Source organism: Myotis brandtii, unplaced genomic scaffold (genome assembly GCF_000412655.1).
Source record: "Myotis brandtii unplaced genomic scaffold, ASM41265v1 scaffold440, whole genome shotgun sequence".
NCBI classification, from domain to species: domain Eukaryota; kingdom Metazoa; phylum Chordata; class Mammalia; order Chiroptera; family Vespertilionidae; genus Myotis; species Myotis brandtii.
The window spans coordinates 6,855,603-6,878,978 of NW_005366834.1; the positions used below are offsets into that span (position 1 = coordinate 6,855,603).

At 39.6% G+C, this 23,376-nt stretch overlaps 1 protein-coding gene across 3 annotated transcripts in view; it reads right to left on the bottom strand.

Moving 5' to 3' along the window:
• The window catches only part of FBXL7 (F-box and leucine-rich repeat protein 7), a 317,460-nt gene that overhangs the window by 27,579 nt on the left and 266,505 nt on the right, over positions 1 to 23,376 (bottom strand). Inside the window, exon 1 of one of the 3 annotated variants that reach the window (XM_005874492.2) lies at positions 14,519 to 14,572. The exons of the other annotated variants lie outside the window; for them this stretch is intronic. The gene's annotated coding sequence lies outside the window, so the exon portion shown is untranslated. Of the gene's footprint in view, positions 1 to 14,518; positions 14,573 to 23,376 lie in introns of those variants that run through there. 3 annotated transcript variants of the gene reach the window in all.

Consider the following 23,376-nt stretch of genomic DNA (forward strand, 5'->3'; position numbering starts at 1 on the left):
ACTTTAAACAAAAAAGAAAAAAATCAGCATGATGAGAATAAATCTTCCTCAGGTTATGAGTGGCCCAACTTCCTCCCACCTCATTCCTTACATTGGCTTGGTTGAAATTTTGTTTGTTGTTTGATTTTACAAGTCTCATCCTTGGTTTTTATTTGGGGGATGCTGCTGAATAATCATGTGTTTGTGGAAGGAAAGCATAAATGGACCCTAGAGGCTGAGATGCTCAAAGCACAGAGCTGTGCATCTGCAGAAATTTACAAGTGCTCTGTTAGTGCACTGATTCTTAGACGTGACTGCACGATGAAATTACTTGGGGAGTTTTAAAACTACATGGATGCCTGGATCACACCTCCTGAGATTATGATTTAATTGGTCTGGGGTACATCATAGGCATTAGAGGTTTTCAAAGCTCTTGGGTGTTCTGTTATGGGAGGGGGTTGAAGAACCAGTGATTTAGGGAACCTGAACATACCCGGCATACATGTAATGCAGGTTTCAGCTGATTCAGGTCACATGTAGCTTCTGTGCTTTAACTTAAAAATACCATAGGTGCTCCCATATCCTCTCACTTTGGATCACTGGGAAAATTTCCGTTGCTCAATGTTTTTTCTAAGAAACAGGAGCTTTTGCTTTTCCATGAGGAAGACAAGCCTCCTGATAAATCACACAGGGAGGAATTGCATCTTAATCCCAGGTAGGACTGTTTGGGGTCACATCAAGAAGGTTGGATGCTATTCCTTGAAGAATAAGCTCTACAACCTGTTAATCTTCAACCACTAGACCCAACAGGGAGGATTTTCGTTGGTTTGTAGCCAGCTATTGGTAAATTTCATAGTGTTAATACCACTTATTGTCCCTGGGAGGGTATTAAGGTACAATTTCCACCCACTTTTCTTTTCTGCTTGTTTGTCCCCCTGATTTGTCATGACTGTCTGTGATGTAGAGACCCGTCCGCGTGCTCTCGCAGGCCTGAACAAAGAAGGAAGTGTAATGAGGGAAGGAGCTTTGGTACTGCCTGGACTCTAGGCTTTAGGAAGATAGAAACCAATGTTGCCATTTTTATTAAATAGAGGGAAGTTTGCACATGAGTGGTAGAATGAACACTGAGACTAAGGTGCCGAAGGTCATCTTGGACTTGATCTTTTTATAAGTTTTTTCTCCCCCATACCTGACCAAGTAGTTCTCTTAACACAATAGTTTAAAGATGTTACCACACAAAAGTTAAAATCATGGTGGGAAAACTCGTTGGCTTCAGGAAGGCATCCGTATTAGCATTTTCAGTGGAATTTATAGGTGGGTCACAGTAACCACTTCAGCAGAAATTGGAAGGCAAACTTAATAGCTATTGATCAGTTCCTGGATGATATGCAATATAAATTAGATTTAGTTACTATGCATGCACTTTATGCCAGCTCTTTAAATTGACCTCTCAGATTGTCTAGCCACCGGATTTTGACTGAGAAGAAGAGTTCAGGAACATCTAGAGCTTGTGGCACCATAAAGATGTCAGACATGAGGAGTCTGAACTATAGAGTCTGGTGTCCAGGTACCTGGGAGCAGGTGGGTGCTCAGCGTAAAAGTATGGTGGCCATCGGGGCACAAGGAATCCCAGGATAAATTGCTGTTTGTATTTAGACATTGGCATTTCCTCCTCTCTCCATTGAAAAAGAACATATGTATTTAACATGGTTTCACAGACACTAACACACAGTCAATCCTCTCAAGTTTACCAAAATAACCACATGTGATATTTTCAAATTCCCACAAAAGAGCTATTTTATGCATGATTATAAGTAGATTGTGGAGTGATAACCATGACAGGAGGCAGAGTTGGTATCATACAAAGTGTGTTTGGTAAGGTACTTATTAGCTTCCCATCTTCAGGGAGACCCCTAAACAAAGCCAGGAAATGCACGTGGTCAATATTTATATTCGCTAGACACATTGGGGTGGTTTGGAGTCATTTCCAACAACAGCTGTGCAAACCGTTGATGTTGTGGTACTTTCTCAGACTTAACTCTCCATTTGGCAATTCCTACATATGTCCAAACACTGAAAATATTTTCGCTTTTGATACGTAGGAGAATCCAATTTGGGATTTAAATGTCAAGTGAAGAAAAATTATCCATTCTCCTGCTTCCCGTTTCACATGTTACTTTGTTTTCCTCCTGAGCACTCCTTCTCAGTGACAGTGCACACTGCCCTGACTTCCCCTTGAGAAATTCCCAGAGCAAGCTCTTTTGTGCTGTCATAAACATAAGGGGTGAGGCACTGGCTGGAAATGTAAACTTGGATCAAGCTTCCAAAACACAACAGAACAATTGGTGGTCTTGTCGGGTCCAGTCCTTTAATTGGAATAAAACCATAGCTTGACTAGGCTGTACTGTTTATAAGGCTCATCCCCACATATAAACGATTTTTAAAAATTATGGGATCCCCATGTTTATAAATGCAATGAGTCTTTGTTTAAAAAAAGCAATTTATCTGTGTCTTGAATTGTTAAGCTTTTTCTTTTTCCTCTTTCTAGCCCAAAGAAAAACAAAGTACAGTTTGGCCCTTTTTTTTAGCAGTCAAGTTTCCCACATTTGGGGAAATTGCAGGGGTCAGCATATCCGGAAAGCAATGGGTAAACCTTGCCCTGGGAAACCACCTTCGTGATCATGGTATCTCCTCTACCAGGTAAGTAGACTTTGGCCTTTTACTTGAAGGTGAGCCACAATGAACTTGCTCAATGCAAAGAAATCTTTCTGGCCCTTGGAATCGCTCTGGGGAGAGAGTAATTGTTAGAGCAGTAATGTTGTTTTGTGAGCCACGACTCTTGGAAAATATGTGCTTGTGAGTCATAGACACACATGGGTATGTGCGCATGCACACACACGAGCAAACACGCATGCAGATTCCAAAATGTCACCCTATTTTATTAGCAAAGGATTTTCACCTTGGCTCTGTGTACATTACTTGTACCCTGCAAATTAAGGGACGCAGAGAATCTTTGGTTTATGGGGTGAAAAGCTCTATTGGCAGGATGGTCAACCATAAACCAGCATAATGAAGGGGTCAAGTAGGGATAACTGAAATTAGGCTCCATCTGAAGACAAAATATAACTTGGGAGATGTATTGAGTAATATCCACAGGGATTGCCATTGGAGAAAAAGAAAATAGCACATTTCAGAGGAAAGAAATGCCTTTTGGAGACAGGACCAATTTAGGCCTCTCCAACTTAATCAAGTTCCTCTGCCCAGTTTTATGGCTTACGGAGTACAGTACAAGGTAAATATTCAAGGTCACCCACTTTCTCCCATGTGTGTGTCCTCACTGTAACAACTGCATGGCCACACACCCATGCATGCATAGAGTACATGCACATGTACACACACATGTGCAGAGTTCAAAATGATTTCTTGATAGTTCTTTCTGCAGATTAGTAGAAACAGAAGCAGGGACAACACATATCCAGGCCATGTAGTACAGGCTATTCCAGTTATTTGTCTGAGTTGTTTTGCCTCTCCCTTCTTACTTGCCTCTGGTAATTTATGTATGCACATTTTGAACACGAAAATGTCATTTTAAAATGTATGACAAAAGATAATAGGGATTGTTAACTTGCCCAGTTCTGGCTATAAAGATGGTCATAGAAACTGAATCAGGTCCTAGAAATCCAATGATGTGTCTTTTTAAAAACATTTTGGAGGAAAGTCATTGTGGGAACTGAAATATTTCTTTGATCCTCTACCATTCATGTTGCCATCATCCAAATGGAAACCAATCACTGTGTGTGGTAGGTCCCAAAGATCTAACCTCCAGGTATTAACTTTCTTGCGTAATCACTTCCTCTTGAGTGTGGACTGGACCTAGTCACACGCTTCTAACAAGTAAAGTTTGGCAGAAGTGATAAGATGTCAGTTCTGAGACGGTTATAAAAGACTGTGACTTCCCTCTTACTTGCCTTCCCTCTTGCTCACACGGATGAAGCAAAATGCCACAGATGAGCTGTCCTATGAAGAGGCCCACATGGCAAGAAAATGAGGGAGGCCTCCAGCTACCATCCTGTGAGGAACTGAACCCTCAGTCTACAACCTGCAAGGAACTGAACCCTGCCAACAAGCATGTGAGCGAGTGTGCAGTGGGGCACTCTCTGTCCAGCCTTGAGGTGACTGAGGCCCAGCTGACACCTTGAAAGTTGTCTTGGGAAATAAGCAGTATCTGATTCCTGATCCTCAGACACTGGGAGGTAATAAAAGCTGTTGTCTGAGCCACCACATTTTGGGGTAATTTGTTATACAGCAAAATCAGTAGCCAATACACCATTCTAAAAACATTCTCCATCGTTCACTGGTAGATTAAAATTTTTTTAAAAAGGTAAACATGCACGTAATAATTTATTACAAGTTTCCTTCCCCCCCTTTTTTGGGGGGGGGAATGTTTTACTTTTAATTTCACCACTTTTCTTTTTCTAGAATCTGTTAAATTAACTGCAATTAAAATGATAAAAATGTTCCCAATGAAATAAGACTGGTTATACAAACTGAATTCTGTCTTTTTCCTATTAACATCTTGAATTTTATATTTTTAACTATCTATATAGAATTCACTTGTAACTAAATAGTGATTTTAGCCCAGTTTTGTTTATTCTTTTCAGCAATGAAATAATAAATAATAGGTAATCAAGAAAAATAATGAATGATTATTACCCTTTTTTGGTACAAAACAAATTCCCTAAGTACTTATTAGGTAGTTAACTCTACCTGAGACTGTATAATATATTTTGGGGGATACTTTGGTATTTATAAACAGATGATCTTTACTTGGCATAGTCTCTCAAAAATAGATGGGTCTTAGGATTTAATTAGTTGTAAGTTCTAGCCACATACTTTTGTCCTCTGCCACCCACTGAAAAATTATCTCCAGATATTCAACAAATAACCAGCAGAATGGCAATTTGGCCAGCTCTGGGGTAATTTGTTATATAGCAAAATCAGTAGCCAATACACCATTCTAAAAACATTCTCCATTGAAATTTTTTTAAAGGTAAACATGTACATAATAATTTATTACAAGTTTTCTTCCACTATTTTTTTTTGGTGGGGGGGAATGTTTTACTTTTAATATAACCAAGACCACATCTTGGATTATTGCCAAAATCTTTTCAATAAAGAATGCCTGTTTCACCACCTATAAAGTGACAAGTGAGTTCACAATGCCCACTTTGGGTTAGAAAAGCCATTTCTTACAACCCAAAACTGTTATGCATATAACTTGTGATGAGAAACCAATGTGTGGGAAACCTTGTTTGATGAATAATAGCTTTTCTATACATGGATTTAAAAACCATTGAGTATCTCATGACCTATTTTAAATAAGAGTGGGATACACTCATAGGATGTTCTCTTCTGGGAAAAACCAAAAACTAAACAAAAACAAACTAAACCTTAAAACTGTCTTGTCATGAATAAATACTTGGGAATGTGCATTCCTCTGGATTTCCCGCTCTGCCACAGTGCTCTCAGTCAGCATCTACACCAAGACCTTCATCATGCCAACACTTGAAAATATAGATAAAAATATTTGCATATTTCTTATCTCATCTCAAATGCTTGAAGAATACATGCTAATGTGTGAATGATAAATGTTAATAGGATGGTTTTAATTACATTGAAGAAGTTTTCAACCATTGGAAGTTGGTGGACATCTTGAAAGATGAGGTGATTCATGATAATATGTCTGAGACTAAAAGAGCAGGCTAGGTTTTTATTGATTTTTTAAAAATGACTAGACTGACATTAAAAAATCATTTAGTTTATAATACCTATTTTAGCAAAAAATGCTATCTTATTTTTTCCACATGACTTTCTGAGATTGGAGCTGTATTAGGCTTCAAAAGAACTGCCGTGGCCGGAGTTTACACGCCAGTGTTATTTCTGCTCTGCAAACTCAATCGTTTCAGCTCAGGGATTTGATCAAGGAGGTAAAAACAGTTCTGTGACCACAGAGGCAGATTTTCTGCTAATGGGGACTAGAGTGAGAAGAGACTGATTTACAGCATTAAATGACATTTGACTTCACACGATTTATTGCTAATACCGCCTTCCTCAGAACATTGATGTATTTCTGGTTTTGTATGGAGACTTCTGCCAGGTCTGAAATGTGGGTTTTGTAGAAATCTTTATGAAGAATGGGAAGCTGGTTTGATTCTTGGTCACGACAGCAGACATTTCCGGACTCACGTGGCCACACCTTACAGAAGTCAGATGCCCAAGGAAAGCTCTGCACTTGGACACCAGCCCGGACTGGATCCCATAAGAGCGCCTTGTGCCACTCCTGGCCCCGGCCCCTCAGATACGGGTACACTCATCTCTGATGGTTTACTGGCACTAGAAGCAGTAGATGGCCTGGAGTGGGCACTCTTGTCAGTCTTATGGGACCTTATGCTCAGTGGCTCCACTTTCTGGATGAGGCAGAATGGCGACATCCCTGGAATTGAAGTCTCAGTGAAGAATTATGTATAATTTGATAGAGAAGTACATGATCTTTGCAAAAAAGTAAAAGGATTAACAAAATGAATTTGCTCAAATTTGAAACGATGATAATAAATCCGGCAAAATAATAAAATCATAATAAAATCATCTATTTTGCAAATCATTGTCTTTTAAAAATGGTTTTTAGCTTACTCAGAAAAATAGTGACTCTGGCCCCCCAAAGGACAACCTCTGACAGTGAATAATACTAGTAAGTTACCTTCTGGCTACCTTTATGTAGGGGCTTCCATGCAAAAAGGCAGTGTGGCTTGGGGGGTAAAAGTAAACTTTCTGAAAACAGACTGCTTGGAAAGTTACTTAGTCTCTCTGTTGGTTAGTTTTCTCCTCTTCCAAATTGGAATAGAAATAGTACCAGCCTCATAGGAGAGTGAGACTTAAATGAGCATGCATTAGAGATAGGATATAATCAGTACTCTGTATATTATTTTTATTATTAAATGAAAATATAAAACTTTCCCTAGCCTAATGATTCAGTTTATTTTACTAAGCACAAGTTACAAACCGATGTCTTTAATGGTAAGAATTAGTGCTTTTCAAATTCTATGTTAAAGACAATTTTTTTTTGCTTCCAATCCCTCATAGACCCATACTTCTGCAAAATCAATAAAAATAAAGTACTAGAGAAATGAAATAAACATGGGATAAAGATAGATAAGACCTAAGCCTAAACTTCTGTGTCAGGTGTTTCTGAAAGCTTCCTCTTGATTTCTGTACTCGTCTCTTTGCCATCTGGTCACACAGTTCACAGATGAACACCTGTCTGGAGACCCACCCTGTAAAAGGCAGCTGTGTTTTCTCTGCTGTACATATGCACCTCTTTCTGTGTTGGAGAACTCCCCTCCTCCTGAGGTTGCAGTCCCCCCTAATTCAGAGACACTCAGACTTGGATTGGGAGCCAGGAAAGAGAAGAGGCAGAGAAAGCAGAGTCAATTCCAAGGGATGGTAGAGACAGCAACAGCAGTGCCCACCGACTCCAGAGGCAATTGTAGCAGTGATTTCAGAAGCAGCCTGGGAGGTGTCCCTTAGCAGGCCAGTATCCTGCTGGCACTGTGGTCCACTGCCCTTGGCCGGGAGCTCTGGGGATTCGCTTTCAGATTCCCTTGGAGAGTTAGTGGTCTCCTTGACATTCTCTTAATGAGCTCTTTCTGCTTAAATTAGCTGGTAGATTTATACTGCTTGAAACTAAGAACCATGAGAAAATTCACACGAATTTAAAAGACAGTCAAGAACATGAGTTGTCCTGGCCTTTGGCATCTCATCGACTCTGGCCATCCTATGGCTGTTTTCAAACGGGTTGGTATTCCTTCGTATTACTCTCTGTATTATTATCTCACTACTGACCTCAGCTCTACTGACTGCTTTTCATCTTGTTCCCTATGTTAGAGTCATGTCTGTAAAGACACCCTTCAGTTTCATTCCAGAATCAAGGTGAAACTTGATGAACATTTTATACTGACAAGTTAAGTGACATGGGCCAGGAGGTAGGCCAGATGTCACAACTATGAAGGAAACTGGTCTTTCCAGGGTATCCTTTTTTACACTGGAGGAATTTACACTGGGAATCCACTCTTTTGTGGCCTTCAGCAAAAACTTAGCCCTGGAAAGCTGATTCCCAAGACTGTTCCAGTGACATTAATGGACGACAGAGGTGGTTGGTTTCTGCTCATTCCATAAAGACCTCTTTAACCTCTAGGGAGGCGTAGCGTGGTGTGAGCTCACTCCAGATGCAGCCCTCCCATTAGACAGCAAATGCTGTCTGTCTAGGCTTCTTTTAGAAAACTTTTAGGAAAGTTTCAGGTTTAGAAAAGGAGATTAGGCTTGAGGATCCCTTCCCCCTTCCTAAATCTGGGAAACTGTGAACTCCCCTTAAAGTTTTCTGATGGCCATTACGAACACGAGCTTCCTATGTGATTAGCTAGCACAATTTGCATCAAAACATTTCCTTTGTGTGATTCTGCAAGGAGAAAAAAAAGCACTGTCTGAAATTATGAAAACACAACTTGGCTGGTGGTATAGGTTCCATATCAAAATGCAAATAAATATTGAGAGCGGAAACAACACCCATTGTTGGTGAATTAGCAGGGATTCATGTTTCCACTCACTTTTGTCTGAGGAGCTAGCTAGCTGAAGGCAAGTTCATCTGGGAATGAGAGAGTTCAGGGCAACAGTTCTCGATCCTGGCTGCATATTAAAACAACCCAAGTACCTTGAAAAACTGTATGTCTACTCCTACTTCCTAGAGAGTCTGATACTCTGGAGAGTTCTCAATGGATAATCCCCGAAACATAGAATGCCCACCAGTTTCTGCACGTGAACCTCAAAATAACAAACTTCCTTTACTTCTAAAGATAGAAAATTATTATCATGTGTCAGTGTTTCAACCTTTCTTCTTTAAAATCAGGTATATTTGTAGTTTAAATTCCACTTATTTTTGATAAATGGGAGCTTCTACTTCAGTTTCCTTTAAATACATGCTTTTAAAAAATAACTAATTATAAAATCAAACTCAGTAACACTTTTTGGAAAATATTTTTCATTATGTGATGTGTAATGTTTTGCAGAAACGAACTTATTAGTGTGAGACAAAATCCTGTCCACAGGCGATAGTATTAATCATAAGTATTAATGAATTGAAGAACGAGTGACTGAGAAGACATCCTAACCATAATTTTATTGGGTAAACTTTCATGTCAAAGAGCAGAGATTTTAAATATTTAATATCTCTGAGAATCTGCTTCTCTACAGATCAATTAAACTTCTTAGATGACTGCATATTTCAACTACCTTTTTTCAAAATTCAGAAGGGTCAATTGTCTTGTGTCAGATCACACAGTTACCTTGAACCTCCAACTTAAAGTGATCCATTCCTACTGAAAAACTGCCATTGGATTCGTATCACACCTGCAACTGTTCACATTCACAGTGGCTTCTCTTTATAACATGTAGACATTGTACTAAGTATCCTAAAGTTCCCCTAGTCTTCCATGCTTATATTTTCATTATGAAAAGAGAAAGACGTAAGAATTTGAATGGAAGAATTTTGCTCAGTCACTTTGCAGAGTTTCTATTGACTTTAAAATATTCAAAGAAAAATTAGAATAATGTGAATAGTGATAGAGATATTAATTTCCTTCATGCTGCTTGTTAATTTATGTGAAGGGTTCATTTAATTATATTTAAATTCCATAGAGATAAAAGAGATTCAATAGCAAAATACAAATGACCTATCTTTGTCATTCTAATTCCTTACTGTTTAGATCTGTGTAGTTGGCACATAACATGGGTAAATAAAACTGAATTAATGAAATAATTTCAAAATATTATTTAGAGCCATCTCTCGGTAGGTAGCAAAAGATAGATCCTGTGATAGAGGAAATTAAAAAGCCAAACAGAAAATTAGTAATAACATTAATGTCTAGTCAACTATTATTTCGACATTGCTGAGCCCATTTGCAGTGCTGGATGTTCATTCTTAAATAATGTGTAATTCTTCCTAATCTCCTGTTGATCTAATCACGTGGCTGTTACAGAAAATTGCTGTTTTTCAATATTTCAGCAAAAGAGAAGCATTTCTCTTATAACTAGTTCTTGCTGAAAGCATATCAATCTTTCACGCCTGCTCCTCTTCACCTCTAAAGGTTCATCTGCTCTGTGTCACTTCACATATTTTCTCACAGGACCTCTTAGCCTTGCCAGACTTTCAGGCCTGGCCCTAAAAAGGGTTCAAGTCTCATGTGATTCCACAGATGCAGACCACAGCCCCCCAGCTCCTCAAAGTGCCTGACTACGAGGACCATGTGAGCATGAAAGGACCATGCAAATCCTTTAGTTGTCTTTGCAGACCACTCATAGACTAGCCTGCCCTCGAAGTGCTATTTCCCAAACTTTTCATTTTTAGTTTAAAATATCAAGAAATGTCCACTGGCCATTCTGCTTGCTTCAGTTTCTTCTTGTTATCTCTTAGCAAAGAAGTCCAACATGGTCAAGTTACCGGTGAGGACTTCTGATTAAGCCTGGCACGTGATATTGGTAGATCCCAGTATTAGTGATACTATTTTGCTCTTTGGGAAGCTGAGTTTATTTTACTTTCGGGTGAGCTTATTCATTGGAGGAGAATGCTGAAATGGGCCTCCCTGCCACACTGAACAGGAATGTGCCTCTGAAGCAGGATGGGAATGAGCAATGGGAAGGTGAGCAACCCTCAGTTGGGATGGAAGGTGGGGAGTGCTGACCTGCAACCGAGAAGAACCTCAGCTCCATCAGAGTCCAGCTGGTGGGAAGCCATGTGCTTACTAACCTGGTAGAAAGGGAATCCCTCCCCATGCTCTCTTCTCCAAGGTGAGGCTGATACAGCTGCTCATTCCCATCTTAGAGAGCCCTGGGGGACTCCAGCATTTTTGTGTGTGTGCATGTCAGTGTGTGTTGAGAGCATGCACTTCTGCATGGGTATGTGTAACACTTCACAGAGATACCTAAATTGAGTCTAATCCCTACATCATATACGGCAGAGAGTCTGTTCAGTGGCCTGTTCTACTAAAATTTCCCAAAGGCACTGCCAAGTGGCAGACCGTCCACTTCAAATTAGATCTCATTGTATCTGTTCTCTCGTACCAGTGCCAATAAGTAGTAAAAACCCAAGAGTGGAGAGCCAGAAAGGGAAGCCATAAAAGGACTAAGAAAACCCCTAACAATTAAGGATTTCCAGTATTAATCTTTTCCACTTGGAGCACGTGCTTTCCAGTCATTTTATTTTTAGAGCCCATTTTTATTGAAAAAGGAGTGTTGATATCCTTTCTTTTGCCAGAGACTAGAGTTCTGTTCACATAAATCAAGGCAGAATTTTGATGAGTGCCAGGCTAGTTTGATCTACAAGGACTCGGTTTTAAAAATATTTACATGGGCACCTTGGAGAGTGGTAGATGTAGTCTCACTTTGATGACAAAATCCTGCTTACTGCCCACCACTGTTTCTGTGTTGCTGTTACTGTTTCCGGAAACCCCAGTGCTGATCTTCCAAGGCTAGAGTGAGGGTGGGTGCCCCATCGCTGCTGTTCTACTGACTAGACTTAGGGCTGGGTGATGAGGACTAAGAACCAATTAGGATGGACAAAAATACAGGATTAGCCCTCATATCTTAGGAGTGGGAGAGGAAGAAATCTTGGCCGCAGTAATGTATCACAAGTGTCACAGAGCACGTTGAACAACTTAGTGAGAGAAGCCAGAAAGGTAGTGCGGATTACTGTTAATGCAGAAACATAGCCAAGAGGCACGGGTTAGGTTTCAGTAGAACCAAATCAGTAGATTTGGCAGAACCAGTAGGTTTTTATTTCTATCACAATCAGACTTCAATGATATTAAAGAAAATATTTCCACTACGAGAAATAGAAATCCACCTTAAACTAGTCTTCAAGTAAAATAGAATCTGCTGCTGCTGTAACTAAAACGTTCTGGTGGTGGCTTGCTTTAGGCTGGCCAAATTCAGGTGTTTTCTGAATGGTCTCAGAGAACTCACTCTTCTTCCACGACCTGGCTCTGATTTCTGCAGGATTGTTTTTATTCATGGAAGGATTCTCTTTCCATGATGGGGAGGACTATCATTTTAAACTTAAGTGGTCCTAATAATTCCAGATCTCCCAAGGAGAGAAATATCTCTGTCTCCAAGTAGCCCTTTCGGTCCCCAAAAGGTCTCTAGTGGGTGAGCAGGCATCATTTGTCCAGCTTCTGTGGAAGAGGTGGAAGCCTCTGATTGACAGCTCCATCCTAACCCCATTAGTTGGGGGATGGGCAGGTCCCAAAAGGAAGGCTCTGAGGAGAGCCAATAGGAACCACAGCTGTCCACTACAAGCCTGCAGGAGATCCTGGTCCCACAGTGGGAGGGACAACTTAGAAAGCAAATGGGAGCTGACCTGGACACAGCAAAAGGGTATTCATCGGAGTGTAGACACTCAGAGAACCAAAGGGGAAAAAATTTGAATTAGAGTTATTATAGAGAGCTCCTGGAGCAAAGACAATTCTGCAACTTTAACTCCTACACTGCGTAAAGAAACTCTCCATCAGCACTTCTCGGATCTTTGGAGGAAACTGAGAATTGATGACAGGCCTCTAAATCTCAAAATATCCTCTCTCTAATCCCTCACATCCTCACTCAGCATTTTGCTTTTTCTGTTCTTGGTCTCTGGGTTTCTCTCTCCCTTCTCCCTTTCTTCCTCACCTCCCTTCTCTCTTTTTAAAATAGCTCCTTGAAAACAATACACAGTAGTACCATTTGGGGAGGACAATAACTTTCAATCCACTTTTACTTAGAGCTGTTTTCACCATAATTGTTGCTGAGATGAAATACCGACCTTTCTATGTTGAGAAAATTAAAAGTGCCTCAAGGGTCAGAGAAAACAATCCTCTAAATACCAGCTTCAGGGAAAATGCCCACATAAAGTGACTGCTCCCTTCCTGACACTACAACATGTAATTCTCTGGTTTTCCCAGAAGAATAGATCTCCTGCCCATTTTTATTATCTTCAAAGACTCCGACAATGGGACCCCTCAGCCCAGAAGGCCGGCAGTGGCCAAACAATTCTTACAAACAAACAATTGTGTGGATTTTTTTTTTCTAAGATGAAATCTACATGACCAAATCTGTTACTGGAGAAAAGGTTCCCGTTGACCAGAAATGGTGCACAAATGGGACAAATGTAGACCTTGCTTTTGGTTATGCAGAGCATATCTGCAATTCTACACTTTGTTACATGTGCACACAACAATGAACCACAAAACAGCAATTATAAGTGAGTGAAGTTGATCAGTGGTGCTAAGAAAAGATGTTTTCTAACCTTAGGTAGAATTAATTAAATTATTGAATTCAATGTCTAATCTATATATATATAAAAGCCAAGTGACCTGACCGACCAGTTGCTATGATGAGCACTATGGCCGGCCAACTGGCCCAACCAGGGGCGGGCTGGCCAGCCAACCTCCCTCAGCTCCACCCCCCCAGTCGACCCTGCCCCTAATCAGCCCCCAACACCCTGATCAGGGGTGGGGCTGGCTGGCCATCCTCCCGTGTCTCCTATCCCTGGGTGGCCCAGTCCCAATTGGCCCCGATCGGAGCAGGCCGGCAGGACCCCACCCGTGCACAAATTCGTGCACTGGGCCTCTAGTATATAATATGCCTATCAGAAAGCCAACAATACATTAACAAGTTATAAATATATATTTGTTGAAACATGAGTATACACATATGTGCATTTATTCATACACATAATCACATGTGATCAAAAATTTTCAGGTGTTAGTTACTTCAAGGAGAAATGGTTCCTATATTTGTAACTTTAATTTTATCTGTGACTAAGGCCCATCATTTATATGAAGTGGGGTAGAATGAGCCAATTTTTGTCCAAACTTAACCCTTAACCCGAGAGTTTAATTAGAAACATTAGGAAGATGCATTATGGTAAGAAAATATATTTGGAGTGTGTAAGGCATAGAGAAGCACATATTTTCCAATTTACATATAAATCATACTTAGATCTTCCTTAATTTGAAGGTCTTGTAAATTTTAATCCTAACTCTTTTTAAAATAAAAAAAAAAACAGACAATAAACAAAAAACTAACACTTGGCCAAGGTAGCTTGCTCCATTTTGAATTCACTGGAGGAAGTTACTCAAGACAAGGTAGTTTACAAATTATCAAATTATCTAACAAATGTTACATTAGATCATTCCTACCACAACATGTCTGCAAATTAATCTAATGGACACATAAGGGTATGGCCTGTCCTGTATAAACATAAGTACTTCAAAATCAATGCCCTTAGAGCCTTCTACAATTCTCAGATCCCTTGGAGCTAACCACTACAGAAAAGCTTGAGCAGCAAAACCATTGGTTTTCTCCTTAAAACCCTTCTTTCATCCAGTGAATCCCCAAAAAGAACACTTTTCCTGACCAAAACACTGGCTAAATGGTTTAGTGTAGAATAATCCTTTACCTTTACTATCGATGATGATGTGTTATTCATGGTTACGTCAATCGAGTGTTTGAGTCATCTTCAATAAGCCATATATATATTTCCCCATTTTTTCCATCCTTTAGTAGCTGTAAGGTTGAAATTTGCTATAGTTCTCTTAGAGTGCAGTAGAACTTCCATGTGAAAATAGAAATGAAAGAAGACTGGAATATGAAGCCATGAACTTGGAAAGAAATCCAAATTGCCATCTTGACAAATACTATATTTTCTTGAGCCAGTGTGCCAGCTCGGAACAATTGTTTAACTTGTCTGTTTCTATTTCCTCAATTTATGGCTGTTGGTCCTTGAAACAAAAACATTTTGAACACATGCGTCAAATAATTATATACATATACACACATATATCAGAAACTGTATGTTATATATTAAAACCCACCCTTTGCAAGTCATCTTTGCATGTATCTGTTAGTAGTTAAAAATGTTCAGAACTTTATTGGAGGAGAAAGGAAATCATCTATTTCTGCATAATTAAAACTAAGTTCAAATATGTTTTCTGGTCACAATCCAATCATATTGGGTTCTCACTTTGCCTTGGATCACAAGGAAACATTCATTACTTTTACCAACTTACCCCCTTGCTAATCAACTTTAAATAGTTCCTCATTTCTAGAACATGGTTTTTAAACTGTGTTCCTAAGAGCTCTAGGGTTCCACGGACCTCTATCAGGGGCTGCTTGTGGAACGAGGGAGACCCTCCATAGCTGGTTTCAGAGTTCTTCTCTACCCAAGAGTGCATTTTGACTTAATCTGAATAACAAATTAAATACTTATATCCTTGAGATTTACATTTCAAAGAAGGACCCACCACTAGAACCAGAAGTTACCATAGGGTTCAAAGCCTCGTGGAATGAGAGTGTGCAGAAGAAAATGTGAATTCATTTCACTAAAATCTTCTTCAACCCGAGTCCATTTAAGCCTGCGTTTTAGGAGAGGATGAGTGAAGAGGAAAATGGAAGGAAGGAAAGAGGAGAAGAGGGAGAGTTTTTAAAAAACAGAATTTATAGAAAGTGGGTGGAACAAGTCATGTGCTTCCTCCATCGCCAGGTTCTGTGGCAAATGGCACATGAAGCCTGGTGGCTCAGTCTCTGGCTGAGGTTTGCAGAGCATCGGGACTGGTAGACATGCCAGGGCACCATGAGACGTTGGAGGAAAATGGACCTGAGGTGGCAGAGCAGTGGAGGGGACCACTGAGATTCCCAGGAGATCCAGGGAGAGAAAGGGGATCCCAGAAGTGTTGTGTGTCTGCCTGTGGAGACGGGGAGGGTAGATGCAGATGAGGTTCAGAAGGATGTGTATTTTGCTTAACTTAAGGGGGCAGGCATGGTACCCCCTACAGAAGGCAGGCAGGTAATGTCTATCTAAGCTTGCAGAAGCTCACCAACCCTAAGATGGCTGTGAAGGAATGAAGCCCCTGTATACCTATACGTTGCTATACCTAGAACACAAACAGTGAGTTGGGCAACCAATTTGAGTGGAGAGTCTCAAGTCACTGAGGTATAAACTTGGAACAGATTTCTCCCATAACTTACTAATTGTGTTCTTTTTTACTGAATCATAGGAAACACCCTTACTGATAGCTCATTTTTTGTAACTTTAAGTTGTGAAGATATTTTCAGTCCCATTTATTCCCTAGTCTCATATTCAACTCCAAGCCTTGCCTACCTGCCAGATTTGTGTCTCGAGCAACTCACAGAGAGAAGGGGTTGTGGTCTCTGCTCTCACTCCCAGGACACTCCAGCTAGAGTTGACCAGTCAGAACTGATGGCACATTTTCCTCTGATTGCCCAAAGCGCTCCACAATCTCTTACACACACACACACACACACACACACACACACACACACACACGGTTCTTTTTAACACAAAATCCACGATTCCTCTATGTTTGATGATACATACGAATTTTTTATGCTCATGATTTTTTAATAGACCTGCTGGGCAACTTGGTTGGAATAACTCCTGGAAACTTACTTTTTAGAAAAGAAGTATAAAATAGAAATACAGATCACAGGCTAAGATCATGGACTCTTGGGCCATGTTGCCCAATGTGTTGATTTGGTGAAAAGTCACTTGGCCTGTCAGGCCTCCATTTCCTTATCTGCAATCTGGGCATAATGATTGCACACAGCTCAGAGGGTTTAATAATTTTAAAAGTGTTTTGAACAGTGGTTGGCATTCCTAAGTGCTGCCTATCATTATTATTGTTTTTTGTATTTGACACTATAATCTCAGCTGGGTTTAAACTCAGTTATTACTACACTTAAAATGACAGGCAAGCCTTTCGCACCTCTCAGGGTCAGTAGTGTGTGATCAGTAAAGGAGAGGGATGAATGATCTCTTCCATCCCTCTTCTGGCTGGGGCAGTGGTAGAGGGGGCACTCTTACATGAGGTCACGGGAGTAAAAACTGGTGAAACCTTTTTGCAAGGCTATGTTGTAATATTATTTATAATTTATTGTGTGCATGCGTTTAGTCTCAGGGATTTTTAGCTTTCATGATTCTGCTTACAAAAATACTTGTATACACGCAAAAAGAGAAATATGCAAGACTGTGTATTGAACCACTGTTTATAAATACCCCAAATATGCATTTATTAGGAATTGGTTAACTCTGATAAATAATGCTACCTTAACTTATAGTCATTAAAAAGGAGTGAAAGCAAGCAGCCAAGTGAAAAAAAGCACCAGGTATAAAACAGTGTGTATATCATGATCTCATCGTAAAAAGAAAGAAAAGGAACAGAAAAGGAATGAAAGCAGTAAATTGCATGAGTAGCTCAGCATATGCATAGAATATGAGTTTAAAAACTATATGACACAATTACCAGTAGTTACTCTAGTGGTGAAGTTATGAATGTTTTTATCTTTCTATATCATATTCAACAGTGTGACTGTGGGCAAACTTTTAAAAATCTCTGAATCTCAGTTTCCTTAACTGTCAAATGGATAATACCGAATTCTTATTATCATAAGGATTAAGTAAAATAGCAGGTTTAAATTTCCTATCACAAAGCCTGGTATACTCTAAATGTTTCATAAATATCAGGTCTCTTCCCTCCATGCCATGCTAATTACAAAATATATACATACTAAGCTGTTTATCTTTAAAAAGTAGGAATAATATTTCTTGACAATGATTTCCATTTCGCTCTATTAGTAACACTAATTTAATAAATATATTTTTTGATAATTCTTATCTTAAATGAATCATTTTCTTAGGATCATTTTTATTTTAGAGGGAATAAAAAGGTATGTAACTTAAGGTAGGAAAGAAATGGCTACTACCTGTAGTATTTTACAGTTGGCCCATCAAGACAAAGAATGCACATAATTTTTGTGTCCCAACTCACTTATAATTCAGTGAAGTAGTGCAGAGTAATATAGTTGTTTCATTATAAATGTTTATATATACATATATTTGCATAAATTTATATAAATATACACATATGTAGAAAAAGCTCCTCCTCACCTTAATAGTGGCTATCATTAAGATGCAAAATTACAGGCAAAATTCTTTCTTTACTTGAATTCCTTTACATATTATCCACTTTAAAAAACTTAAAATGTATGTATCTTTTGAAAAAATGCACAATAAATGCTGCAAAACTTAATTTACTTACATCTAAAATATTTAAAATTAAGTAATAATGAAAAATAAACCAAGGCCTTTGATACTCATTTTGTTTTTATTTTCTATTTAAATTATGGGGGCAAACTTTCAAGCTAAGTGTTTTCCTAATTTGGATGAGGTCAACTAAACTCAGCAAAGGAAGTGAGAACAATGAATTTTGACTTGTTTCTAACATTAGGAAATGCACTGGTCTTATCACATCAGTGGACTAGTACCCTGGTTTCATTGTAAACAGTTAAAACATTACTCAAAAAGTTGATAAGTATTATATAGGGAAGAAGATCTGCTTTCTGAGGTTTGTCTGAGTTTGTTATAATCAGTTTAACTCGTGTATTTGTGAGAAAGGAATAATTATCACAGTGCCTACTCCAAATAGAATTCGACTAAAAATTTTTGGTAAGTTAACGTAATGGACAATTGTTGTAAGAGGTAAGGGCAGTTTGATGCTGGTTTTGGCTAAAATGACCTACTCCATTCTTAAAGCACCAATATATAACAGATGGGAAAGCATGTGGGGGAAAAATGAAGTATTATATGCTTAGCATGTTTAAATTCAAAAGGATTAAAAAGGTCATCCAGCTTAATGATGCTTTTTATAGAAAAACACCTGATTTGAACCGGAACTTTACTTGAACTTGAACTTGAACCAGATATCCTACCTCAAACTTCTTCCTTTTTTCCTTTCCACCAAAGCATGCTAATGTAATTAACATGCAGGGAAGGTCACAGGGCCAACAGGCCTAAGATTACCTAGACAGATTCCAAATCCTATTGGAAGATGGGATAGTTAACATGATGGGTAACAGGATGTTTATTAAAAATATGCTTTGGAATTTGATTTTTTCATGTTTAGGCTGTCCTATTAATTATAGGCAACTATTAGATGTACACTTATGAGGACAAACACTTGTGAGTGTTCATGTCCAAATGAGCCTAGCATGCCTGGGCCCCCATAAATATTTGTCAGTTAAATTGTTAACAGATGGTTATTTGCTATATGGATTTCACAGCTCCTTTGCCTTTCTCTCATTTCTGCTTCATATTCTGGCACCAGAACCATTTCTCTGTAAAGGCAGAAAGATGAAATCAGAGTAAGAAATCTCCCAAGTGGTCCAGTTTATCTTTTCGAATATTTTGGTCCAATGGCTTGGCAGAGAGGAACTTAGTAAATGTTGATGAAAACAATCTGTTACATCTTTGTCACTGTTCATTAAGAGAGTTGAGAATATCAAATATCCGTACATCATTCAAGAAGATAGCCAATGTTACAGTTAATGTGAAATTTAGAGTTGTGTCCCTAACAAATTCAAGCTCCATACAGCTGCCATGTTGATTGTTCTGAACCCGTCAATATAGGAGACATTTCAAGTTCCTGATCATAAACACGAAACCTTTGTAATTGCACTCCTGCTGAAACCTTTACCTCCTGCCCTGGCCCTTCCTCCCTGTACTTAAGAATCTAGGGCTCTTCCCGGCTGGTGTGGCTCAGTGGTTAAGCATTGACCAATGCACCAAGAGGTTGCCAGTTCAATTCCCGGTGGTCAGGGTACAATGCTGGGTTGTGGGCTCGATCCCTGGTGGGGGCGTGTAGGAGTCAGCTGATCAATGTTTCCTCTCTCATCAATGTCTCTCTCTCTCCCTCTCCCTTATTCTCTCTGTAAAAATTAATTTTAAAAAACCAAGAATCTCTACCATCCTAATTGACCAGGATTGAGTCTCATTGCTCAGGTCCCAGGAAAAGATGCTCCTCTCCTGACTCTCACGACCCCTCCCACCAGCCCCAAGTACCACTTCTCAACTCAGGGCCTTTGCTGAGCTGTGCCCTTGCCTTGGTATGCTCCTTCAACCAGCAACCACTTGCTCATCCTTTAAGTCTCCGTTCCAGACATGACCTCCTTAAAAAGACAGAAGTACAGATGGAGACTACACTCTGCGTCCCACTTCCCCAAACCTGCCATGCGCTAGGCCAGATGCCTCTTCTCTGGGCTCCCAGATGCCCAGTGGTTAGATGTTTAATCCTTGCATTCACCGTGTTGTAGCAGAGCATAGTGGTTCTGGACACAGACTCAGAAACCAGTGCACCTGAGCTCAAATCTTGGCTCCTTCGCTTGCTAGGGGGTGCAGTTTCCTCATTTGTAAAATAGACACAATGGCAGAAATTACCTCATAGAAAGGAGGACTAAGTAAACGGATATGTCTAAAGCTTACACCAGGAAGTCCTCATTGAGTATGAGCTATTAATTGTGATTATCTGCATTCGTTCTTCTGCCTTGTTCATATTCTCAGGGAAAAATGTCTAAGTTATTTGTATTTTTCTCCCTGCTTGCATTGTGCTTGGCTAATCAGTTCCATAGACATAGTAGCGAAACTGAACTTCTAAGGATAAGTCAGCAGAGGGCAAGGGGGCAGGGAGGAGGTAGAAGAGGGTGAAGGGGGTCAAATATATGGTGACAGAAGGAGACTTGACTTTGGGTGGTGAACACATAATACAATACACAGAGGATATATTATAGAATGATAGGCTTGAAACAATTTTATTAAACAATGTCACCCCAATAAGTTTAATAAAATTTATAAAAAGAAGAAGAAGAAGAATTTGAGTCATGGAACTCTAAGTGTATGGCTCCTAAGTGTATGAGCATCAGCAGTTAGGTCCAAGTTCACAGAGCAAGGCAGCAGTCTATGCAGGCATGGAGAGTCATTGTTTTCAGGGAGGAAACGAACATTTCAGATGATTCTACCCTTGACTGTAAACATGGCCTCCTTCAACAGCACAGTCCTCTTGGAGCTTCTAATACCCACAGGCTTCATGTCCACGCAGGGTATTCACTTATAGTTTTCAACAGAAAGTGTAAAATACAGGATGCCTGATAAATTCATCCAGAAATGCTAAGAAAAACAGATGTTATTTTCCAAATCTTATCAAACGATTCCCTTGCTCTTCACTCACCAGGGTGGTTTTGGGCCAAATATGATGGAAAAGTCATTTGCCTCCCCCTGATCATGTACACACTCCAGAGGGAGGGGTTGTCAGAGTAAGTAAGATATATTGATTTCCCACGCTCTGAGCTCTTCCTTCTCTGGGTGGTTAAAACAAAACAAAGTATTTGATTTCCCCCATTTTTCTGCTGATGAAAGATGACGGATCCAATAGTTGAGCTCACAAATAGAGACCTTTATATCATATGATTGCAATCTTTCTCTCTATTTCCACTGTAACCGATCCAATGTCATAGAGATATTCTAAAGCCTGCAAGGACAGGGCTAAGGGAGATACAAGCTAGCATGGATTGTGGGCTTTCACCAGGACGTTATCTGCCTGCACACTCAGAGTCCTACCTGGCTTTGACTTAGACAAAACAGACAGGGTGAGCAGAGGAGACAGGATGGGTTGTTTGTGCTTTGTGCTTTGTATTCTAGATAACTCTTCATTGTATTTTAGACACATTCTTCATTGGTGAAAAGTGAATGGGTTATGTCTTGAATAAAAAAACCTGACTTAGAAGGAGGCTACTGGGTAGCTGCATGTAGGAAAAATTGCTGGTTTCTTCGATTATTTATGCATTTACTGTAGTCTGTAGACTCATTGTTCTATTTTGCTATTTATTTCCATGAATATAATACCAGTACACAAGCTCACATTTGTCCTTAGATAACCTAGCTCCCCCAAATTACATTAACTACCTGACCATTAGAAGGAATTAAGAAGAGATTGAAACTATAAGGTGAGGTACATGACATTGAACATTTATTCAATTCATATAGATTTGGCCTTGAGATTTACTGTACTCTAAGAGAGTCCTTGTGACTAAAACTCTCACTCTCAGGCATAACGACATGTTTTAAATGATTGGAATGATCCATTATTTCATCAATTCAAATAAATTTCCATGGCTAATGAAATGAGTTCTACCCTCTTGGAGGACAGGGGAAGAAGTTCCTAATAGGCGTCATTCCTACCTTTTGGGGCTACAGTGACACAAGTGTGTGCTATTGTGTGATTCTAAGAGCAAGTCAGTGTTCAACTTGGACTCCATTTTACTTGTAGGCTACAATCGGAAAAGAGACCATTTAGGCATGATTTTCATATGGAAGTACTGACGGACAAAAACTTCTCTGAACAGCAGTAAGGCTCTCCAAATAGACAAGGGAATGCCAAAAAAAAGGAGTGACTGTGAACTGTGCTGGCAACGTGTTCTCCAGGAAATGGCCGGGTGTGTGTATCCTTGCTGATTACACATATAATAGCTCCAAAGCAATGCTCTATATCAAGAAAGACTGCATTTCAAAGCTGTGTTTTCTAAAGGAAAAAGAAAGAGCGCACAAGTTGAGCCTTTTGGAGAGAAGCAGAGCAGTTTGAGTAGCAGAGAAGAAATTAGGAGCCCCATGTGCTGGCATCAGAGTCAAATTGGACACAAGGAGAAGATGACAGGTGCACAGTACACATTCAAAAGGAAAATACAGTGTTGACTTATTACTGCTATAAAATGTTTACTAAATGATTCAGGAAAATAAAAAAATCAGCCCTCACCAGTTTGGCTCAGTGGAGAGAGCCTCAGTCTGTGGACTGAAGGGCCCCGGGTTCAATTCCGGTCAAGGGCACATACCTTGGTTGCAGGCTCAATCCCTGGCCCTGGTCGGGTCACATGCGGGAGGCAACCAAATGATGTGAGACACTGATGCTCTCACATTGATGTTTCTCTCTCTCTCCCCCTCCCTTCCACTCTCTCTGAAAATCAGTGGAAAAATATCCTCAGGTGATGATTAACAACAACAACAGCAGCAACAACAAAACAATTATAATATAAATAAATAAAAAGCATAGATCATTATGTGGGAGTCCATCTCTGTTTTTCATTTTGTGAATGAGATCCCTGAAGGGAAGGGGATCTCATTGTAAAGTAAGGGTAAGGGAAATATAGATACAGGTAAGACATTCACATTTTAAGTCACAACTAGGATATCTAAAATCTCAAAGATAATAGAAATTAACTGCCTGCTACTCCCAGTCAACTGGGGAAGGAAGGTTGTGAGAATTAAATGAGATAATGCTAGAAAACACTTGCTACAATGCCCAGCACACAAGTTCTATAAAAAGTTATAATTCCTAATGATAATTATAACAAATGTTTGGGTTTTAAGAGGCCCTTCTACTTCCATCATTCTGAAGATGACAAGGACATGATCAC